Here is a 15,152-nt window from a genome sequence, read left to right as displayed (position 1 = left end):
CTGCAGCTGAGTTAGGGGATCTATTTCAAATCTAGTAAATCAGTCAAACAAGGATCTAATTACCACTTATCCAGCTCCTAAATCCTATATATGTATAGTATCTCAGAATCATGCTTCTATCAATATTTATCTATATTAGGGCTCAGCTGTTACTAGTACTAAGGGAGCTCAGTCAATGTGAACAGCAAGAGGAAAAGTTATCATTAATGATAATTTTCTTAATTCATGGATATATATTAATTAGGATTAAAATCCTATTGTAAATTATTTTTACTTGACTTGAATGTGGATTGGCTGCTATAGTAACCAAGAAAGGGCAGAACCTTCAGGGGGTAGCCGAGTTAGTCTGTACAGTTAAACTGAAAAAAACAACAAATAGTCTGGTAGCACTTTAGCACTACTTCGAACTAAGGTGGTTAATGTAGGCAACTGGATTTGCAAATGAAGCCCGGGATTTGAATTTCCTGGGCTTCATTTGCATATTGCCGGGCGCCGCCATTTTTAAATGTAAGCTAGTTCGGACTCTGTGCCCGCGGCTACACGTGGCTCGAACTAGGTAGTTCAGATTAGGCTTCCTATTTCGAACTACAGTTACTCCTTGTGGAATGAGGTGTACCAGTAGTTCGGAATAGGAATCCTAATCCGAACTACCTAGTTTGTGCCGCGTGTAGCCGCGGGCACGGAGTCCGAACTAGCAGACATTTAAAAATGGCAGCGCCCAGCAATATGCAAATGAAGCCCGGGAAATTCAAATCCCGGGCTTCATTTGAAACTCCGGTTGCCTACATTAACCACCCTAGTTCGAACTAGGGTGGTAGTGTAGACATACCCTTATAGACTAACAAAACATGTCGATGGTATTATGAGTTTTCATGGGCCCAGCCCACTTCTTCAGATAACCAGAGTGTTGGCTGTCTAGGACCAAAAAAAAAAAAAGGTGGTCACACTTGTATAAAAGTAGACAAAGCTTTAAATCGTGAACTTCATTTCATTTTAGACTCTAAAATTATCTGAGTTAATGAAAAGGAGATGAATAGCAATTTAATATTTCAATTGCTAGAAAGATGATGATAAATTGGAGAGGGAAAAGAGAAGAGCTATGAAAATGATTAAAGGATGAGAAAACCTGTCTGATAGACTCAGAGAGCTTAATCTATTTAGTTTTAAAAAGAGAAGATTAAGGGGCTAAGGGTATGTCTACACTACAGCGCTAATTAAAACTAACTTAGTTCAAATTAGTTAATTCAAACTAAGCTAATTCGAACTAGCGCATCCAGACTAAAAAACTGGAAATGGAATCTGTCTTTATTGAACAAAACTGGGGAACACTGGGAAAAGGAGGTGGGAGAGGGGAAGAGAGAGGCTGGGAGAGGGGAGGGCAACTAAAATGATCAGGGATTGGGATTCCCCATCCAGCTGCTCCCCATGCCATGCCTCTGCTCCCTCCCCAGGTGATGCCCATGCATCCTTCCCTAGCAATGTCCATGCCCCCTCCCCAACTGATGCCTATGCTCCCCTTCCCCGTCCTCCCTGACAATCCTAACCCCTCTCCAGGCCCCCCTTCCTGTCCACCTCCCTGTGCTTCCCAGACCCACCTGACCGCAACTGAGATGAGGTCCCCACATCTGAGGTGGCATATCGAACCACTCCACTCCCCCTTCCAGTTATGAGTCCCCCCCCCCATCCACCTTTTCAGAATCTTTCATTAATATAGACTGCATTTTTTGAAAACCAAACAGGTGTGTTTATTAGGAGGTCAGGGAAAGGGTGAAGGGAGAGGTTGTGATAGAGCCACAAGGCAGAGGCCCCTAGGGAGGAATCCCTGGGGGGGTTACTGGGGTTCTTGAGAAAACTCTAGCCTCGAGACCCCTGTTATCTCACAGCCAGAGGTCTCCACACTGGAGGAGCAGGAGGGCCAAGGCCAGCTGGCCGCAGCAGAGGAAGAGGAGGAGGGCCTCCCGGATGTGCACCCTGGCCTGATGGGCCTGTCGGATGGCAGGTGTCTGTAGCTGCTGGAAGGCTCGCCCCTCATGGCCGGTGTCTGCCCTCCACCCCAAGAAGAAGGCATCCCCCTTTCTCTCCACAATGTTGAGAAAGACAAAACATGCAGCCACCACCTTGGGGATGTTGTGCTCCCCAACGTCAAGCCGGGTCAGCAGGCACTGGAAAGGTGCCTTGAGGTGGCCGAAGGCGCACTCCACCTGGATCTGGGTCCGGTTCAGGTGAGCATTGAATTGGTCCCTGCTAGGATCAACATGGCCGGTGTAGGGTTTTATCAGGGGGTAGGCCACGTCCCCCATGTTGCACAGTAGCATCTGCACGTCCCCAACAGCAAGATCATCATGGGGGAAAAATGTGTCCACTCCCAGCTTGCAATACAGGCTAGAATTTCTGAACACGCAGGCATCGTGTGCCCTGCCTGACCACCCAACAAAAATGTTGATAAAGTGTCCCCGGTGGTCAACCAGGGCCTGCAGAACCATTGAAAAGTAGCCTTTTCGATTAATTTACTGGGCCGCTCAATGGTCCAATGCTCAGATTGGGAGGTGGGTCCCATCTATAGCTCTGCTGCAGTTTGGGAACCCCAGGGCAGCAAATCTGACCATGGTTGTGTCCAGGTCTCCCAGATGGATGACCCTCTGCAGCAGAATGGATGTGATGGCCCTCAACTGCTGCAGAAGGAGACAAAGAAATGCGCAAAACATAGAATGATAGAGGGGGTGCCTGAGCTCTTGGGAGGTGGCCGCTCTGCTCCCTCCCTTCCCGCCCCCCAACATCCCAGGAGCCACCTCCTATGATGTCGCTCTCCTCCTCTCCCCCACCAACAGCAGGGCTGTGTGAGGGTGTGACAGCACAAGCCCCTGGGGACAGGGCTTCCCCCCTCCATCCCCACAAATCCTATCCCCCTTTCCCGAGAGTCTCCCTTATGCAACACTCTCCCCACCCCTCTGCAGGAACTGCAGCCCGAGAGCTCCTTACCTCCATGAGGGCCCCGACAGTGGACTTCCCCACACCGAACTGGTTGCCCACCGAACTGGTAGCTGTTGGGTGTGGTGAACTTCCAGAGGGCAATGGTGACCCACTTCTCAGGGGGGATGGTGGGCCGCAGGTGGGTGTCGCATCTCCGGAGGGCCGGGAGTGAGCAAGGCACATAGCTCCAAAAAGGTGGCCTTCCACATGCAGAAGTTTTGGAGCCACTACTGGTTGTTCCACTGATCCAGGACCAGCCGGTCATACCAGTCCAAACTGCTGTCGAACCTCCAGAATCGCCTCTCCACAGTGGGGTGCGGTTGCCAGAGTGGTGCAACTGCTGCCATGGAGAGGGTTCCCAGAATGAGCTCCGGCTCCAGGTTGTGCAGAACCAGGAAGGCAGCTAGCAGAAAGTGCTGCAAAAACTGCAGCATGGCCGTGTGGGGCCATTGCATACCCAGGGGCAGCTCCATGGCACAAAGAAGAAAGCTGTGGCATCCATAAAAGAACAGGGCTTCCACAGTAAGCACAGCAGTCACTGTGAGAGTTTTGCTGTCCCTTGAAGAGGTAGCAAGCTTGCAGCAGATGCAGAGAAACAGCTATCCAGAGACTTTAAGCACATGTCTCTGCAAGGCTCCGGCACCAGCACTCGGAAGCAACTGGTGACCTAAAGCCCTGCCTGAAGTGGTTCCGGATGGCCTTTTATGGGAGAGGCCATCCAATCAGTGTGGACGCTCTTTTTCACAAAAGCACAAAATGTAAAATATTGTGCTTTTCTGAAAAAGAGCTTTCACAAAAGCTCTTTTTCAATGCTCTTTTATATGTGGATGCACTCTTTCGCAAGAAGTTCTTTTAGGAAAATCTCTTCCAAAAAAGGCTTCTTGCGCAAGAAGCCTTCAGTCTAGATGTAGCCTAACAGTTGATTTTGTCTCACATATCTACCAGAGAAGACCAAAGTGTTAAGCAGAGCTTGAAATCTTTTGAACATGTGTTGCAGGGGAGTGTAGCTATTTTTAAAAAGATGTTTAAACCATCTAATGACTAAAAAATGTTCTTGGTTAATGTGAACTTCAGTTTTGGTTCTTGAACTGGGAACAAAACTAATATTATAGATGTGTAGAACGGGCAGATTTTAGCATTCCCAAAGGCCCTATTTTTATAGTAAGCCATACAAATATGTAATTTTTCAAAAGAATGAAAAGATTAAACAACACAATTCTACAAAGTATCTGAAAAGAATGAACTGAAAAACTGAAGAATTAATGCATGAGTCTATCCTCCACTTTCTAGCCAGCCTGACCTCTAATGTACACTACAGCAAAAGTGTGTGGACTTAATATGTTTATAAATTGACCATTAGCTGAGCTAAATAACTAACTGGAAAGATTTCACTGTTATATACATAGTGCTTTAAAGCAGTACTAATTTAAACTTTACTCATTTGAAGTACAAATTGCTAGTGCTATAGCCAGACAGGAACCCCTCCCTTGCAACATCCATCTTGCTTGCTCCTTTGAAGTGCCTGGAGCATACAGGGTATAGAAAGCCAACTGCGAAGGGACCCCGGTCCTAGCAGCTAAAGACACGGATGTAAAAGCTCTCCCTGCAAACTTTTGGGGCACCCGTCAGCCTCTGGCTGGCCGCTGCGAAGGGACCCCGGTTCTAGCAGTTGAAGACTTGAGTGTATAACACATGCACACACCACACACTACCCTGACCATCGGCTGACAAGTGCTCACTGGGAACTGTAAAATATTTGGGAGATATGCTTCTGTATAAGGAAGTGCTGATTCCTAGGTTATGTCAAGAATGATTAAATAATATATTAGGGGTCATGCTAGTGATCAAATACTATCAAATAATTATTTAAAACAGTATTTCAAAGACAAAATCTTTCCATAGGAAGCACTAAAAATTCAAATCTTAGCATTCATTTTTAACTTCCTGAGTTTCTTACTTGGTGTTAACTTTACACAATATTGTATTTGCCTGTTGTTAGAAATGTGCAACTTAGTTCATGATGAGCTAAACTGTAATAAGATTGTGTGTGGATGTCTGAGAGTGAAATGTTAGGGAGTATGCATGTTGCCTCAGCAAGGGTCTGGTCAGCTAGTTTAAGTGGTATGGTTATACATTAATACAGTCATAAAAATGTGCAGTCATCATATTTTCAATTGAAAATTCCAATGGGATGTTAATATGGGACATGGGGAGGTTAATTTCTCACACATACTGGAGCTTGAAAAAAAAATCACACAATTAAAATCATAGCCCGGCTGTGAATTTGGTCCTACATGCTAATGTAATAAGATCTGATTATTAAAACTTTAGTCTAAATTCAGCACATCAGCCAGCAAACCTGAAAGCATTTGGAAAAATGTAGATAAATGGTAAACAGGCTACTGGATTTAGCTTGCAGCAGATGCTACATTACTCATTACCTGGAACAAATAAACAACCTGTTTTTAGAAAAAGATACTACAGGTTGAAACTCCATAATCCCGACTTCCCTAGTCCAACATTACCCCTGGTTTGGCATTGTCAGGATGACCCCATTGGGTCAGGAGCATTGCCAGACTAGGGCAGGAGTTCTGGGTTGCAGCAAAGCTGCTGAAAAGAACCTCTGGTAGCAGTGGGGCTGCCGGGCAGACTGTGGAGCTCCAGGCGCATGGTTGCTGAGGAAAACCTCTTGGTGTCAGCGGGCCTCTTGTGCAGAGTGCGGAGCTCCAGGTGCAGAGACTCTGTGGAGAGCCCCTCGCAGACAGCAAAGCCACTGGATGGAGCATGGAGTCCCCCATACCAGGCAGCAGCAACACCACAGATCAAAAGTGGAGCCCTGGGTGGCAGCTGAGCCACATGCAGGGACAAGAGAAGTGAAGCCCCCATGAGGAGAGCTGAGCCTCAGGTGGTAGCAGGGCAGCCGGGAGGAAAAGTGGAGACCGCAGTACATAGACCTCCTGGTCCTGCAAATTCCCTGGTCCAGGACAAATGAGGTCCCAAGGGTGCCAGACCAGGAAGTTCAACATGTATATACCCAGAGACTAGAGCATTATAAAAACATGAAAGACCAGGTATTCTGGAAACAAAAAACGTGTAACAAGAAAACCATTCTGCAAATATATTAGGAGCAAGAAGAAGACCAAGGACAGAGTAGGCCCATTGATCAATGAACAGGGAAAAACAAAAACAGAAAATGTGGCAATGACAGAGGTGCTTAATGACATCTTTGTTTCTGTTTTCACAAGAAGTTTGGTGGTGATTGGATGCCTGCAATAATGAATGCTGGAGAAAAGGAGTTAGGTTCAGAAGTTAAAATAGGAAAAGAACAAGTTAAAAAATTCTTAGAAAAGTTAGATGTCTTCATGGCATGAGGCCCTGATAAAATGTACTCTAAAATGCTCAAGTTGCTCATTGAGCAGGTATCTGAGCCATTAGCTATCATCTTGGAAAAGTAATGGAAGATGGGAAAGGGTAAGTATAGTAGTATAGGTAAGTATAGGGCGAGTGATGAAGTAGCAGGTGTGGACATACTGGGAGCTGTAGTCATGGACCTGCAGTCATGGACCTGCACACAGGCGGCTCAGGTTTATTGGTCGTTTCTCGCTGATCGAAGCAGCAGTGAAACCCGGTGTCTACCTGGGCGACTGAGCAGTCCTTTTCAGGAACACACTGCTCACCTCCGTATAATTGTGGAAGGGGCTAGAAAAGGTGCCCTAAACATTGCCTGCTTCACTACATTCTGGCCAGTTTGCTGTGGCTGGCAGGAGTCCCATTATGGCGGTCGAACAAATACAAATAAACAGATTAAACGTATGGTGACACTGCTCACCATTGGAACTTGGAACGTGCGCACGCTTTTGGACAACCCTACAACAGACAGACCAGAGAGAAGAACAGCCTTGGTTGCTAGAGAGCTTGCAAGATACAACATTGATATTGTAGCCCTCAGTGAGACTCGTCTTGCTAATGAAGGTCAGCTAACTGAAACTGGAGGTGGATATACTTTTTTTTTGAGCGGTCGTGGCACCGATGAGCGTCACGATGCTGGAGTCGGATTCACCGTCAGGAATCACCTTGTTCAGCAATTTGCCAGTCTTCCCAAGGGTGTGAATGATCGGCTTATGACACTACAGCTTCTACTACAGAATAGAAACCAAGCCACTCTCATCAGTGCCTATGCTCCCACAATGACTAATCCGAACGAGATGAAAGACAGGTTCTATGAGGAACTGGATTCCTTACTATTAGCTGTGAGTAGCACCGACAAACTGGTCCTGCTCGGTGACTTCAGTGCAGGAGTAGGATGCGACTCAATAGCCTGGCATAGAGTCATTGGCAGACATGGAGTGAGCAAATGTAACAGCAACGGCCTACTCCTACTGAAGACTTGTGCAGCACACGACCTTCTTATCACCAACACAATGTTTCGTCTGACTACCCAGAACAAGACCTCTTGGATGCACCCAAGGAGTAATGGGCTTAAAGTGCAGCAGGGGAGGTTTAGATTGGACATTAGGAAAAAATTCCTAACTGTCAGGGTGGTCAAATATTGGAATAAATTGCCAAGGGAGGTGGTGGAATCTCCCTCTCTGGAGATATTTAAGAACAGGTTGGATAGACATCTGTCAGGGATGGTGTAGACGGAGCTTGGTCCTGCCTTGAGGGCGGGGGGCTGGACTCGATGACCTCTTGAGGTCCCTTTCAGTCCTATTATTCTATGATTCTATGATTCTATGACCCCCGCTCTAAGCACTGGCATCTTATTGACTATGTCATTGTTAGGAGAAAAGACAGGCAAGATATCAGAGTGATCAAGGCCATGTGTGGTGTTGATTGTTGGACAGATCATAGGCTCATTGTCTCCAAAATGAATCTCCAAATTAGAATGAAGCGGCCTCAAGGTAGCAAGCCCATAAAAAGAGGTAATGTGGCCAAGCTAAAGAACCCAAGCATAGCCTCAGCATTGACTGAGGATCTAGAAAGCAGGCTTTCTGACCTGCACCTTGTAGGCAGTGCTGAGGATGACTGGGAACTTTTCCGGAATGCTATCCACTCATCTGCACTGAAGATTTTGGGACCCTCTTCGTGCAAGCAGCCCGATTGATTCGATGAGAATGATGGGGAGATATTGTCTTTATTTGCTGAAAAGCACCACCTTCATCGTGCACATCAGAACGATCCATCATCAGCTGCCAAGAAGAACGCCTTTGCAAATGCTCGCAGGACAGTCCAGAACAAACTGCGCAAAATGCAGGATGCTTTGTTAAGTGACTAGGCAGCTGAAATTCAGGGGCATGCTGACAGGAATGACCTGAAACAGTTCTATGCAGCCCTCAACACTCTCTATGGACCTCAGTCTCTCTGGAGCTCCCCTCTTATTAGTACAGATGGTACCACTCTGATTACAGAGAAGGCTCAGATCTTGCAGAGATGGGCTGAACATTTTGAAGATGTCCTCAACTGACCATCATTTATCAACGACGAGGCGATTGAGAGGATTCCCCAGGTTGACATCAACGGTGCCATGGATGATCCACCAGTAGTAGCCGAAGTTTCACAAGCTGTTAGCCAGCTATCCAGCGGCAAAGCTCCAGGGGCAGACACTATACCTGCAGAGATCTATAAAGCCGGCGGTCACGTACTCACAGAGAAGCTCACCGAGTTGTTCCAGTCTTTTTGGGAGCAAGGATCAATTCCTCAGGAACTCAAGGATGCATCCATTGTACATCTCTATAAAAGGAAGGGCAATTGACAGGTATGTGACAATCATCGGGGAATTTTGCTGCTTTCCATCGCAGGTAAAATTCTTGCAAGAGTGATGTTAAATCGTCTGGTCACTCATCTGGAGTGTGGCCTCCTGCCGGAGTCACAATGTGGCTTTCGTAAGGGCCGCAGAACTATTGACATGATCTTTGCCACGCGCTAACTCCAGGAGAAGTGTCAGGAGCAGAATCGTGATCTTTACATAACCTTTGTTGACCTCACGAAAGCCTTCGACACTGTCAGCCGACAAGGTCTGTGGAGAATCATGTCAAAGTTTGGCTGCCCCCCCAAATTCATTCAGATGGTACGCCATTTTCATGATGGCACAATGGCCAGAGTGCTAGACGGTGGAAAATCTTCTAAGGCATTCCCAGTCACCAATGGCGTCAAACAAGGATGTGTACTCGTACCTACACTGTTCAGCATCATGTTTACTGCTACGCTGAATGATGCCTTCCAGGACAGTGTTGCCAGAATCAGCCTTAAGTACAGAGTGGACGGGAATCTTTTCAACCTGAAGAGACTTCAGGCTATCACCAAAGTGAAAGAGACTGTTCTGAGAGACTTCTTGTTTGCCAATGATTGCGCCTTATATGCTGGCTCTGAAGCAGAGATGCAAGTTAGTGTGGACAAGTTCTGCACAGCTTGTGACCACTTTGGACTCACCATTAACAGCAGAAAGACCGAAGTCATGTATCAGCCTGTCCCTTATGCACCATACACAGAACCCACAATCACAGTCACAGGGCGGATGCTACAGGCAGTGGACCAGTTCACGTACCTTGGCAGCACTCTTTCCCATGCAGCTAACATTGACATAGAAGTCACATGCAGAATAGCGAAGGCAAGTTCTGCTTTTGGTAGACTGCGCCCCACTGTATGGGAACGTCAAGGAATCAGCCAAGCAACAAAACTGAAAGTCTACAGAGCCGTTGTACTCACCACCCTCCTGTATGCCTGTGAAATGTGGACTGTGTATCGGAGGCACGCAAGACAGCTTAATCACTTCCATGTGACTTGTCTTTGCAGAATATTATGCATCAGATGGCAAGACAAAATACCAGACACTAAGGTTCTCTCTAGAGCAAGTTTACCATCAGTCCACATTCTGCTGATGAGTGCACAGACTAGATGGGCAGGTCATGTCATTCGTATGCCGGATGAACGTATACCTAAGCAGCTCCTTTTTGGGGAACTCTCTACTGGTAAACGCTCACGTGGTGGACAGAGGAAATGTTACAGACACACTCAAGGCCTCCCTGAAGTCGTTCGGAATTGATACAACCACCTGGGAATCACTGGCACACAACCGCCCTGCCTGGCGCAGTCTCATCCACAAGGGATGCCAAGCTCTCGAAACAAGGCGCATCTCTGAAGCACAACACAAGTGCGTGCTGCGCAAGTCCAAAGCTACCAGCGCAATGATTGCAATGCCTACACATGTCTGCCTGACATGTTCCAGGACATTTGGTGCCCGAATTGGCCTGATAAGTTATCTTCGGACACACTGTATCCAGTCTCAAAGCACTTAGTGGTGTTGAGGTCTTCATCGACTATGATGGACGAACAACATTGCAGAAAAGGATCTAGAGGTCCTAGTGTACCACTAGCTAAATACGAGTCAACCATGTGACACAGTTACAAAAAAAGCAAACATCATTCTGGGATGCATTAGCAGGAGTGTTGTAAATAAGACACAAGAAGTCATTCTTCCACTTTATTCTGTGCTGATTAGGCATCAGTTGGAGTATTGTGTCCAGTTCTGGGCACCACATTTCAAGAAAGATGTGGGCAAATCAGTGTAGAAGATTCAGAGAAGAGCAACACAAAAGTGTTGAAAACATGATCTGTGAGAGAAAATGGAAAGAACTGGGTTTGTTTAAATATATATAAAAGATTATTTTGAGTGTAGAATAAAAGGGGGACCCTCAGAATAAGAAGGGAGAGGGAGGGAAACATTACTTGTCAATTGTAGTCCCAGTGCTAATAAGATTAATTGAGTGGGCTAGAAGTGCCCACTTGGTTTTTAAAGTGCTACATTGTCCTGCACTTGGTTTTGTTTAGTTTAGAAAAGAGAAGACCGAGGGGGCCATTGAATCATAGGATCATAGGATTAGGAAGAGACTACAGGAGATAGTTGATTCGAGCCCCCTGCCTAAAGCAGGACCAACCTCAACTAAAACATTCCAGCCAGGGCTTTGTCAACCCAAGCCATAGAAACCCCGAGGGATGGAAATTCTACTGCCTTCGTACATAACCCATTCCAGTGCTTCTCCACTCTCCTAGGGTATGTCTACACTACAGTGCTAATTCGAACTAACGGACGTTAGTTCGAACTAACATTCATAGCCGCTACACTAGCGCTCCGCTAGTTCGAATTTGAATCGAACTAGCGGAGCGCTTAGTTCGAACTAGGAAAACCTCATTTTACAAGGATTAAGCCTAGTTCGAACTTACTAGTTCGAATTAAGGGGTGTGTAGCCCCTTAATTCGAACTAGTGGGAGGCTAGCCCTCCCCAGGTTTCCACAAACCTTGGGCAGGGACACCACTCCTACCCCCTGGATAAGACTACTCCATGGACCCAACCTCCATGACTTGATCTCACTTCCCTTTCAACTCTGTTCTAGTTGTAGCCTTCACAGCCTCCTGCAGCAAGGAGTTCCATGGGTTGACTATTTGCTTTGTGAAGAACAAGTTTCTCTTACTAGTTTGAAGTCTGCTACCCATTCCTTTCCTTTGGTGTCCTCTAGTCCTTCTTTAGGGGAACTCATGAAGAACTTTTCTGTGTGCACCCTCTCCACCCAACCCCTGCTTTTAGAGACCTCTATCCTGTCCCCGCTCCATCTCCTCTTTTCTAAGCTGAACAGTACCAGTCTCTGTAGCCTCTCTTCATCTGGGACCTGTTCCCAACCCCTGATTATGTTAGTTGCCCTCCCCTCTCCCAGCCTTTCTCTTCCCCTCTCCCACATCCTTTTCCCAGTCTCCCCCAGTTTTGTTCAATAAAGACAGAGTCAATGTTGGAAGAAACGTTATCTTTATTTTGTACATCAATAAGAAGGGGGGCTAAGGAAGGGTAAGTGGAAGGAGGTGAGGGAGGAATGGGGTACGAGCCCCCGATGGGGAGGACTGGGCTGGCTCTGCGGGTTTCTGGGGGTGGAAGCTGTCCTGTAGCCCCCCGATTGCCCCCTCTCCCCAGATGGCAGCCTGCGGCAAGTGCAGCCGGGCTGATGGCCAAGTGCTGTGATGTGCCCAGTGTGGGTACTCCGGGCAATCCAAGTCAGGACTGCTTTGCCAGCGGGGCACCCCTTAGAACTGTCTGTCCGGGGTGGGGGTCGGGACCCTTTAAGCGCAGCCCTCAGCTAGCCTGAGACAGCATCTCCACGCTCTAAGTCCTCCTCTGATGCCCTGCCGGCACTGCTTCCGGCCATCCTTAAGCCCTGTTCAGGGTCCACTCAATGTGGACTTGCTAATTCGAATTAGCAAAACGCTAATTCAAACTAGTTTTTAGTTCTAGACGCGTTAGTTCGAATTAGCTTAGTTCGAATTAACTAATTAATTAACTAAGTTAGTTCGAATTAGCGCTGTAGTGTAGACATACCCTCAGTTAGAATTAGTTTCTCCCTCCCCTCTCCCACCCTCATTCCTCCCTCCCCTCACCCCTGTTATGTACAATAAAGAGAGGTTTTTTTTTGGCAAAACAGGTGTTTTTATTTTACATTAGGAAGGAGGGTTAAGGAGGGGAAAGGGGAACGAGGAGAGGGTGCAAGAAGACCCCAGTGGGGCATGCAGGGAAAGTTCAGTCCTCTTCCACCTGGAAGCTCTCCCACAGGGCTTCCCAGATCTGGATGGCCCCTCGCTGGGCCTCCCGGATGGTGGTGCTGTGGGGCTGTGCGTACTGGCCAGCCATGCGCTCAGCCTCAGCCTTCCAGGCTGGCAGGAAAGCCTCCCCCTTCCACTCACATACACTGTGCAGCACACAACATGCTACCACCACGGGAGGGATACTGTGCTCAGTGAGGTCGAGGCGAGTGAGGAGGCATCTAAATCAGGCTTTCAGGTGTCCAAAGGCCCCCTCAACCACAATGCGGTCTCTGCTGAGCCTGACATTGAAGGTTGACGGGAGGGGTTGAGGTGCCCCGTATACAGCTTCATCAGCCAGGTCTGTAGGGGGTAGGCCGCATCCCTCACCAGGCAAAGGGGAATTTCCAGGCCCCCGACCCTGATGTGGCAGTCGGGGAAGAAGGTCACTGCGTGCAGCCTCTGTCACAAAGAGGAGTTGTGGAACACCCTGGCGTCGTGTGCCTTGCTGGACCAGCCCACATTTATGTCTGTGAACTGGACCCGGTGGTCACACATGGCCTGCAGGAGCACGGAGAAGTACCCCTTGTGATTGATGTACTGGGAGGCCTGGTGTTCCGGGCCATGGATGGGGATGTGCATCCCATCGATGGCCCCCCTGCAGTTGAGGAAGCTGAGGGTACCGATCCCCTGGATGACCGCATCCAGGTTGGCAAGGTGGACCACCCTGCAGAGCAGCACCCTGTTGATGGCCTCGACCACCTGCAGAGAGACACACTAAACCACAAATCACTGGGGTGCCCGAGTGGCTGGGAGTGTTTGTTCCCTGGCATTGCCCCGTGCCCCACTCCCGGAAGCAACCCCCGCTGCGATCCTGGCCACCACGGGCAGTGTGTAGTACGGCTGGGACAGACCAAACCCTCCCGTGCGTGGCACTTTTGCCTCCTCCCGACCCCCCATTTTCTCTGGGGCAGCCCATTCCCTCCTTGCAGCCTCCAACCCCCCCAGCCCAGTGGGCTCTTCTCCAACGGTGGATTTCCTCACGCCGAACTGGTTCCCGATGGATCGGTAGCTGTCCATCCTGGAGAGTTTCCACAGGGCGACGGACACACACTTCTGGAGGGGGATGGTGGGCCTCATGTGAGTGTCCCTTCTGCGCAGAGCAGGGGCGAGCCACTCGCAGAGGTCCAGGAAGGTGTTCTTCTTTATCCTGAAGTTCTTGGTCCCCTGTTGGTCTCCTCAGCACTCCAGGACGATGAGGTCCCACCAGTCACTGCTGGTGTCCAGACGCCAGATGTGGCGGGGCACGCTGACATCCGAGCACTGCTGCAGCTCCTCCATGGCCCCCAGGGAGGCCAGGGGGAAAGGTAGGGGTCTGACATGCACCAGATGGTGCCAGGCAACCTCCAGCCATTGTTGGAAGGCTTGCAGGTGCAAGTCCAAAAACTGGAGCAGCATGCCCAGGGCGAACTCTAGCTCCATGGTGCTAACTGCGGCAGTGTCCCCAATGGGAACCACCGACGCAGGCAGGCAGAGAGGAAAACTCTTTGCTGTCCTTCAGCAAGGTAGGCAAGCAAGCGGAAAAGCTGAGAACCAGCTGTCCAGGGGGGTCCCTTTAAGCACAAGCCTGAGATAGCCTCAGACAGCAGCCACACAAAGCAGCTACTGACCTGATGCCCTGCCGGAACCGGTTTCACCTGCCCTTAAATGCGACCCAGCGTCCAATCAGTGTGGACATGCTATTTCGAATTAGCAAAATGCTAATTCGAATTAGTTTTTGGGTCTAGATGCATGATTTCGAATGAGCTTATTTTGAATTAACTAATTTGAAGTAAGTTTGTTCAAATTAGCGCTTTAGTGTAGACATACCCCTATACACAGTGCAACTCCTCCACCCTGTCTCCCCCATCTGCCAATCCTGAGCAATTTATACCAGGCCAACCCACAGCTCATGAGCAGCATGTGGCTTGCAAAGAAAAAAAATTGTGGCTACAGACGGAACCGGGGCGGAATCCGGAACTGCTCACGTCAGCCGCTTTCAGGGCCTGGCCACTCTGAGCCTCATACGTGCTCACAGCCCACGCTGTTCTGCTCGGGGCCCCCAGTGCACTGCATCATATTCTGCATGTGCTGGCTGGGTCACACGCAGCGTCGCAGCCTGCACATGCTAGCAGATGGCTGCTGAGCTCAGGCAGCGGCACCAGCACCAGAGCCTGCATTGGCTCTGGGACCTGGGCATAAAGGTTAGTGTGGGAGGGGGATTGGGTTAGAGTGGGGAGGGGAGGTGTCTGGCTCTGGGAAGGGGAGGGAGGTTGGGGGAGGTGCGCACGGCACGCCAGCTGCTCAGCACGCTGGCTGCTCAGCGCACGCGCCCCATCTCCTGGAGGGAGACATGCGGCTGTAGCAGTGGCTCCGGAACCCAAAAATTAGGTTCAAGCACAGGAAGGGGGATTGGTATAGAGAGGGGGCCGGTGCTTGGCTCTGGTGAGGGGGATTGGGTTGGTGGGGGTGTGCCTAGCTGTGGGGAAGGGGAGAGGGATTGGGTTGGGGTGTGTGTGCTTGGCTATGAGGAAGGGGAGAGGGATTGAGTTAGAGCGGGGAGGTGCCTGGGGGAGGAGAG

Source organism: Pelodiscus sinensis, chromosome 17 (genome assembly GCF_049634645.1).
Source record: "Pelodiscus sinensis isolate JC-2024 chromosome 17, ASM4963464v1, whole genome shotgun sequence".
NCBI classification, from domain to species: Eukaryota; Metazoa; Chordata; order Testudines; family Trionychidae; genus Pelodiscus; species Pelodiscus sinensis.
The sequence above is the reverse complement of the archived record's forward strand: the minus strand, read 5'-3'. Positions refer to the sequence as shown.